Genomic DNA, 8649 nt, shown 5'->3' with positions numbered 1-8649 from the left:
ATAGGCCTAATAATATAAGCTTAAGTGTGTTCAGATATTTAGTTAAGTAGTGGGCATTTTCAGTAGTTGACTCCCCCCAATGAGCAAAAGTTGTTAACAAAAATTAACTTGCTGTCAGTTTTGTGACGACAATTAAGCATGAAATCTGTCTAAAAATTTTTTGTTTTCACATTCTGAATGTAGATTATTGCTTAAAGTTTATGTAATTAACACAAAAACTTCGTTTTATTGAAAATCATTCTTAATTATCGTCACAATTGACAGTAAGTTAATTTTTGTTAACAACTTTCGCTAATTGGGGGTCCCAAATTCTGAAAATGTCCTAGTACCAAATTAAAAATTTAATATATAGGGATTTATACAAATTGCCCTGCAGCTGTGGGACTCATAAACGGACTATTAAAAATACGTATCAAAACACAACAAAGTGTAAAATTTACGCGGGATGTAATTTATTCAAAAGTTTATTATTATAATAATACTTAAGTAGGTAAAAAAATATTGTGTCCTTTTAAAAATATAACTTATCAAAAGATCCTCGAAACATAATGTATTTTTTAATAATTATTTTATCGATATGACCTTATCCAGTCTATAGCATTTTAGTTATTTTTTTAAGAGGATTTCATTAACATCTCGGTTTTTGGTTTCATGACATTTCACTGAAAATGCAAAATATTGACTAATTTCGAGTTTTTAATGTACGTGACAGAGAGTTAGATGTAAGTTTTATTTTTAGACCTAAACCTAAGCCAACCTGAGTTTTTGAATACGTTGGACATGACGAAACTTACAAAGTTGTTAATGAATGTTATATGAAATGAGGAGGCACACTGACATTTTATCCCGCCAGGCGGCGCCAGTGCAAGTGCTTAGGCATGTCACTGTCATTCATATGTGAAAGAGGGAAAAATATCATCTTTAGGTTTAAGATGCTTTATTCTCACTAAGAATTTACAATTCGCTTACATGAGAACTTAAAACTATACAAATACATTTATTTTGTGTGAAGTTAACGAAAGAACTATAAACATAGAGGGTATTTTTAAAAATTCAATAAAATAAGTCGCCAATACACTTATACAAAACAAGGTGATTAGTGGTGCGGGGGTGTGTAATGATTGGTATAACTTTTTTTGGTATAGAAACATTTGATATAACAACATTTGATATATATTTAAAGGATATAATCACTCATTTGACATAATTAACATTTGGTATAACCACAAAATATCTACTTTTATTTTGTATAATCATTATTTCGTATAACATTTATTTATAATAACCGTTATATGGTATAACTATCTATTGATATACGACTAGTATAGTATAAATAGCAAACAGTAAAACATTTCTTGAATTAATTTTATTCTTTTTTGAAGGGATCACAGTTCTAACCTAACCCAACCTTTTCTTCTGATAGCAGTACATATGTTTAAGGGTCACAGTTCAAACCTAACCTAACCTATTTTTCTGGTAGCAGCACGTTGTGTGTAGGGGGGTCACAGTTCTAACCCAATCTACTTTTCTGGTAAATGATGGATCTAATTTATTGTACATTATTTTTATTCTAACTGTGCTCTAGAAAGAGTTTGTGTTATACCATTTATTTACTAGTGGCTCTGGGAGCTGTAGACCTTCGCGAAATGCTTAGAGAACGCACAACTGAAAGCTAATTAGTGATTATCGCAGTCAAGTCGTGACCTCATGACAGCAACAGTTTCAAGCGACATATACTCGTACGCTATAGGCACTCAACTCAAGCCCTTAACGGCAATTACTGCATTTAACATATAAAAACTGTGGGGCTATCATGCTTGCACTTTTATCACTTATCAATGTGGATAAGACATAATTATGTCAATCTCACACTGACTAACTTGCCACAACGTGACGGATGCTTTATCCGCGTAGATACGTGATAAAATGGCAAGCATCATAGTCCTGCCCTTGGTTTTGTTATCAACTTTTGTTTTGTAATCGTGTCGACGCTAGCCCGCAAAGTGGGCTTTTCGCTTCTAAGCGTCACAAGAAAATCCTAACCTAAGTTAGTTTGGATATTTAATAGGTCTTTCTTTTTTCGAGGGCTGGGCCCCCAAGCCGCCCCCCCCCCCACCCTTCTTTTCACTCTTGTTCGTCGCAAAAAAACCTTAAACTAACTTATTTTCAATAGGTTTTACGTTGGTATTTCGTGGGGGCTACCCACCCCCCCCTCTCCCGAGCCCCCGGGTGGGTGTTTCGCCGCAAGAAAACCCTAACTTCTTTTCCATACGTACAACGTTGGTATTTCTTTCTTCACCCCTCGTCGTCCATTTTGGATTATTTATCAATTTTCGATTTGTAAGCGTGTCGATACTAGCCCGCGAAGTGGGTTGCCTATTTTCGCTTTTCAGGGTCACAAGAACACCCTAACCTTACTAAGTTTGGATACTTAATTGGTCTTTCTATTTTGCGGGGGGCTGCGCCCCCCAAGCCCCCCCTTATTTTCGATCTTAAACATCGCAAGTTTACCCTAACCTAACTTATTTTCAATACGTACTACGTGGTGTTTCTTTTTGGCGGGGGGCTTCGCCCCCCGAGCCCCCCTTGTGGGTGCTTCTCCCCTCGTCATCCATTTTGGTTTTGTTATCAATTTTCGATTTCTAAGGGTGTCGACGCTAGCCCGCGAAGTGGGCTGCCTATTTTCACTTTTCAGGGTCACAAGAAAACCCTAAACTTACTTTGTTTGGATACTTAATCGGTATTTCTATTTTGCGGGGGCTGCGCCCCCGAGCCCCCCCCTATTTTCGGTCTTAAACTTCGCAAGAGAACCAAAACCTAACTTATTTTCAATACGTACTAAGTGTTATTTCTTTTTGGTGAAGAAAACCCTAACCTTACTTAGTTTGGATATTTAATCGGTATTTCTATTTTGCGGGGGCTACGCCCCCCGAGCCCCCCCTTATTTTCCCTCTTACGGGTCGCAAGAAAACTTTAACCTTACTTAGTTTGGATACTCAATTGATCTTTCTTTTTTGCGGGGGGCTGCGCCCCCCGAACCCCCCCCCCTTTATCTTCTCTCTTAAGCGTCGTAAAAAAGACCCTTACCTAACTTATTTTCAATACGTACTACGTTGGTATTTATTTTTGGCGGGGGCTTCGCCCCCGAGCCCCCTTGTGGATGCTTCGCCTCTCGTGGTCCGTTTTGTTTTTCTTATCAATTTTGGATTTGTAAGCGTGTCGACGCTAGCCCGCGAAGTGGGTTGCCTATTTTCGCTTTTCAGTGTCACAAGAAAACCCTAACCTTACTTAGTTTGGAAACTTAATTGGTCTTTCTTTTTTTCGGGGGGCTGCGTCCCCCGAGCCCCCCCTTATTTTCACTCTTAAGGGTCGTATAAAAGACCCTAACCTAATTTATTTTCAATACGTACTACGTTGGCTTTTTGACGGTGGGCTTCGCCCCTCGTCGTCCATTTTCGTTTAGTTATCAATTTTTGTTTTGTAAACGTGTCGACGCTAGCCCGCGAAGTGAGTTTCCTATTTTCGCTTTTAAGGGTCAGAAGAAAACCCTAACCCAACTATTTTAAATACTACGATGTATCGCCAACTCACTAATTCAATCTACTTGAAAGTTGGCAGCACATAACTCTTAAATTCGCACTGTTTAGTATAAACCACGGTGGTGCAGTGTCATTCATGGTACATTTTTGCCCTCACGCTAGTCATATTTCTAGGTTCGATTCCCGGCAAATGCAAAACTTTTTGTATTTTTATTTTTATTATTTTTCTTCTTGTTGCCGACAGCTATCATAATTATGTTACGAAGTTTCACTTATGCCGCGCGGAGGGACTCCACTCCGTTTTCTTTAGTCAAACACAATTTTGTTGATTTTTCCGAGGTAAGTTTTTATCTTCTGTTTAACGCCATCTCTGAGAATATTGTGGCGTGACGTTGTAGGAGAGGCATCATAATTATTTCAGCTCATCTTTTCTATAATCAAATTGGTTAGTACTTATTTTTGCCATGTTCGGCACTACATTTATTTATAAATAATAAGTTTTTTTTGTACTTCAAAATTATTAAACACTGGATCATAAAAAATAAATATAAATAGTTTCGTTACATAATTAAATTTTACGAGGATCGGTTGAATAGAGGAAAATATTATACGGACATAAAAATGCAAATTTCGATCAACAAACAGGATTTTACTTTCTACTAAAAAAATGATTATATGTATATAAAATGTATATATCGCTTAGTTGGTTAAAATATAATTATTAATATAAAATTCAAATGCAAAAAAAAATACAAAAATTATGGCACCTGGAGGATTCGAACGCAGAACTTGGTGATTAGAAATTTGAAAAAAAGCACGGTGACTTACCACTGAGCCACCATAACACATACGTAGATTGGCGAAATTAAAATGCTTATTCTCATGCAAAATTACATATTTTTACATCTACCGTCTAAACTTGTGTTCTAAAACGTCAGATTTTTTTGTCAAGCACTCTATATACATGCATCTAAAAGACGAGACTTTTAAGATATCGATACGGCTAAAAATTAAGGCGTGAGGCCCCATGACTTTGTCATTTTTAACAATTTCCAAAATCTGGGACGACAAAAAAATTTTATTGAGTCATACAATCTGGTCGCAAAATTTCACGCGAATCGGTTGGGAAATGCGAGCTGTAGAGCGAGACATCCGGACATACAAAAGCAAATTGCTTGAGTTAAAACGTAGCCCTTGCTTCGCTGCGGTCAATTATAGGAAATAAGCATTATACTCAAAGTATGTTAGAATAAATGTTATTCGAAAAAATGATCATTATATCAAATGAGAATTATACAATTTGTTAGTATATTATTTGTTGTTATATGATTCAACAATTATATCAAATGATCGTTATAACGACTAAAAATATATCAAAAAAAGTTATATCGATCGATACGCACCCGTGGTGCGGTTCTTAAATGTACATAAAACGTTTGGCAGTTAAGAGTAGGTTGTGGCCCAGTTTAACTTATTCCCGGGAATCGTAAAAAAATGTGAGTCAACGGAGACCACTCTGTACAGGTCAGAATAACGGGTGAGTAGACCGTAGGTATCAAGAATATGGAGGCTGTTTCTTATCTGCTATGAGCTTAGTATACATTCAGCAATCGACCTTATTAGCTATTAATGTTAGACTATTTTTTGTAATAGACATGTATTTTGTTTACGGCATAAATGGTATGATCAGCAAGTACGCTGAGTTACTGATACTAGAAGTGGCAATGTATTGGTTACAGAAATACTTATTTTGTTGTTTTTGTTTTTTGTAAATATTAACATCTTGGTCCTCCTTTTTAGGGTTCCGTAGTTAACTAGGAACCCTTATAGTTTCGCCATGTCTGTCTGTCCGTCCGTCCGTCCGTCCGTCCGTCCGTCCGTCCGTCCGTCCGTCCGTCCGTCCGTCCGCGGATAATCTCAGTAACCGTTAGCACTAGAAAGCTGAAATTTGGTACCAATATGTATATGAATCACGCCGACAAAGTGCAAAAATAAAAAATGGAAAAAAATGTTTTATTAGGGTACCCCCTCTACATGTAAAATGGGGGCTGAAATTTTTTTCATTCCAACCCTAACGTGTGATATATTGTTGGATAGGTGAAAATGAATAAGGGTTTGCTAAGATCGTTTTTTGATAATATTTATATTTTCGGAAATAATCGCTCCTAAAGGAAAAAAAAAGTGCGTCCCCCCCCCTCTAACTTTTGAACCATATGTTTAAAAAATATGAAAAAATCACAAAAGTAGAACTTTATAAAGACTTTCTAGGAAAATTGTTTTGAACTTGATAGGTTAAGTAGTTTTTGAGAAAAATACGGAAAACTACGGAACCCTACACTGAGCGTGGCCCGACACGCTCTTGGCCGGTTTTTTATATTATTATTATATATATATTAACGATCTTTTTACATACAGATGTTTTTAGTGTTTTTATAAATTTAGTACATAAGTGTGTTTTTTTTTTAATAATAATATCGTTATTTATTTTTTATTTCTCATCTTCTCACTCTCAAGTATGAAATTCTTTATCTGTGCAATGGACTATTAAGGTGGCGCCATCTGTCATAAACTTTGAGTGTGCCTCCTCATTATAAAGATGTTTTGCAGCCAACCGGCAAATCATAGTTTTGTTCAGATGTATACCTATACCTAAGATCTAATAATAACCTATGTGTTACAAATAAACTTTCGGTTTCTGATTCCTTAAAAACAGTGTACTGAAATAGAAAAAAAAATACCAGTAAAATTTTCATGAAATAAAACCTGGAGTGGATCTTGGGAGGCCTTTTATTTTTACATAATACACGACCTTGTGCAACCAACATCTGAACTTACAGCTGTGTTGGCCGAACGTCAATGCAATTAACCATTAAAAATTAACCATTGAAAACGTTAATTGCCATTAACCATTGACAATTGACGGAAAATTAATTGTTAATTGCAATTAACACCAATTGCCATTAACGTTAATGCATTTCGAAAAATTAATGAAAAGGATTAATGGCTAATCGCTACACAAACCATTAAAAATTAAATTAATTGCTAATGTAAATTGAAAGTGTCATTGACAATTAACAATTAACAAAAATAAAATGTGTAATTTTAAAAAGACGAAACGTATAATAGTTTTAAGTAGGTAGGTATTTATTTTGAGATTTCTATACTGCTCTTCGTGAACCCTAGTTGTGGTTGTACCTAATGGAACTCAGGTTTAGTGCAACATAAAAACAAGCCGTTTTCGTCATCCAACTCGCCTTGATGAGTATTTGGGTGAGCAGTACCTAAGATAGAGCTGAAGCTGAACCCTGACTGCACATAGGGGAACATCAGCTCTATCTTGGGTACTGCTCACCCAAGTACTCATCAAGACGAGTCTGATGACGAAAACTGCGTTTGCCTATATTGCACCAAACCCGAGTTCCCTTAGGTACAGCCAGGGTTGAGCATCAGCTCTATCTTACGAGTAGGTACTGCTCACTCAAGTACTCATCAAGACGAGTCGGATGACGAAAACAGCGTGTGTCTATGTCACGCCAAACCTGAGTTCCTCTAGGCACTGCCAGGGTTTAGGACGGGTCATTCTGCTGGGCTTTATTGACTCACAGAAGTTTGTTTTCATATGATTTATAATTTTTAAATACTTTAAATAAAATAGTAGTATCATGAAAAAAATAAATTAATTGCATTAAACATAATTGCAAATGAAATCAATGATCATTAATTTTTTAGGGTTCCGTACCAAAAAGGTACAACAGGAACCCTTATGGTGCGACTCTGTCCGTCTGTCTGTCCGTCTGTCACATTCCTAAATATCTCGAGAACTACTAATGCTATCAACTTGAAATTTGGAATAGTTATGAACATTGTAAACCTCTACAAATAGAAAGTAGAATTTTTTTAAATATATTAATTTTAATTGTAGAAAATGGCCAAAATGAAAGGGGGGCAAACTGTAAATTTCAAGTTACTAGGTCAAGTGGGGTATCGTTGGAAAGAGCTCAAATTGAACGTAAATAAGCTATTTTTTATAATTTTTTTGTTGTGGAAAAAAAAAGAATTTTGAAGGAAAATGTAAAAAAAAATACCGTTCCCCCCCCTTATCTCCGAAGTTTACCAACGAAAAATTATGAAAATTTTAGTAAACATTGGTTTTATGCTAAATATTACAGGAAAAATATAATTGTGTTTTTATTTTGAATACTTTTTTTTTATTCACAAATAACTTTTCAGATTTTTACTTTCAATTTACCCACCCTTGCGGATGTATATCGTACTTCAAATTAATACGAGATATTACGTAAACCATCTTCTGTCCAATAAAGTAAAATCTGTTTAAATCGGTTAACATTATAAAGAATTATCCCTGAAAAACCAGGTCGCGCAAATTAGTTAGCAAATTGACCGGGAGATGGCGCTATACACAATAATACTCATTAGTGCCTATACTTTTGTCTTCTAGTCAAGTCATTAGAGTTATATGAAAATATGAGATTATTTTTACTAGGTAGTTTGAAAGAAAGTTTGTACGGAACCCTCGGTGGGCGAGTCCGACTCGCACTTGGCCGGTTTTTTATTTTTATTAACTTTAATTGCATTAATCAGATAATTGCATTGACAATCAGTGGCATTAAACTTCGCAAAATTCAATGGCCATTACATTTAATTGCAATTACCATTAATGCAATTGATTAATTGTGAAATCAATGGCCAATGCAATTGATTAATGGTTAATGGCAATTGCCGATTACGGCCAACACTGATTTACAGCTTATGCCTGTTATATCCTCGGTGCCTGATTATGGATTGCTATTCGTATTTTGGGGCAAGAAAAAGAAACAAATAAGGTCATACATATAAAAATAATGCCTATAAGTAATACCAGTCAAAATACTAAGTCTAAAGGCATCACAATTTAGGAAAACAATAACAAGTTAACACACTGTCTATTCTTTCAAGGAATATATTATTGAACATAATAATTTAAAGATAAAGAGTTGTATGTATTGTAATTAAAATGTACGAATGTGTAAGACAATGTGCTTCTTCAGAATATGTTTGTTGTAAGTCTTAATGTATGCATTCGATATAGGGTAAAATCACCAAAAGATGA

Source organism: Leguminivora glycinivorella, chromosome 3 (assembly GCF_023078275.1).
Source record: "Leguminivora glycinivorella isolate SPB_JAAS2020 chromosome 3, LegGlyc_1.1, whole genome shotgun sequence".
Classification (NCBI taxonomy): Eukaryota; Metazoa; Arthropoda; class Insecta; order Lepidoptera; family Tortricidae; genus Leguminivora; species Leguminivora glycinivorella.
This window is presented reverse-complemented; position numbering follows the sequence as displayed.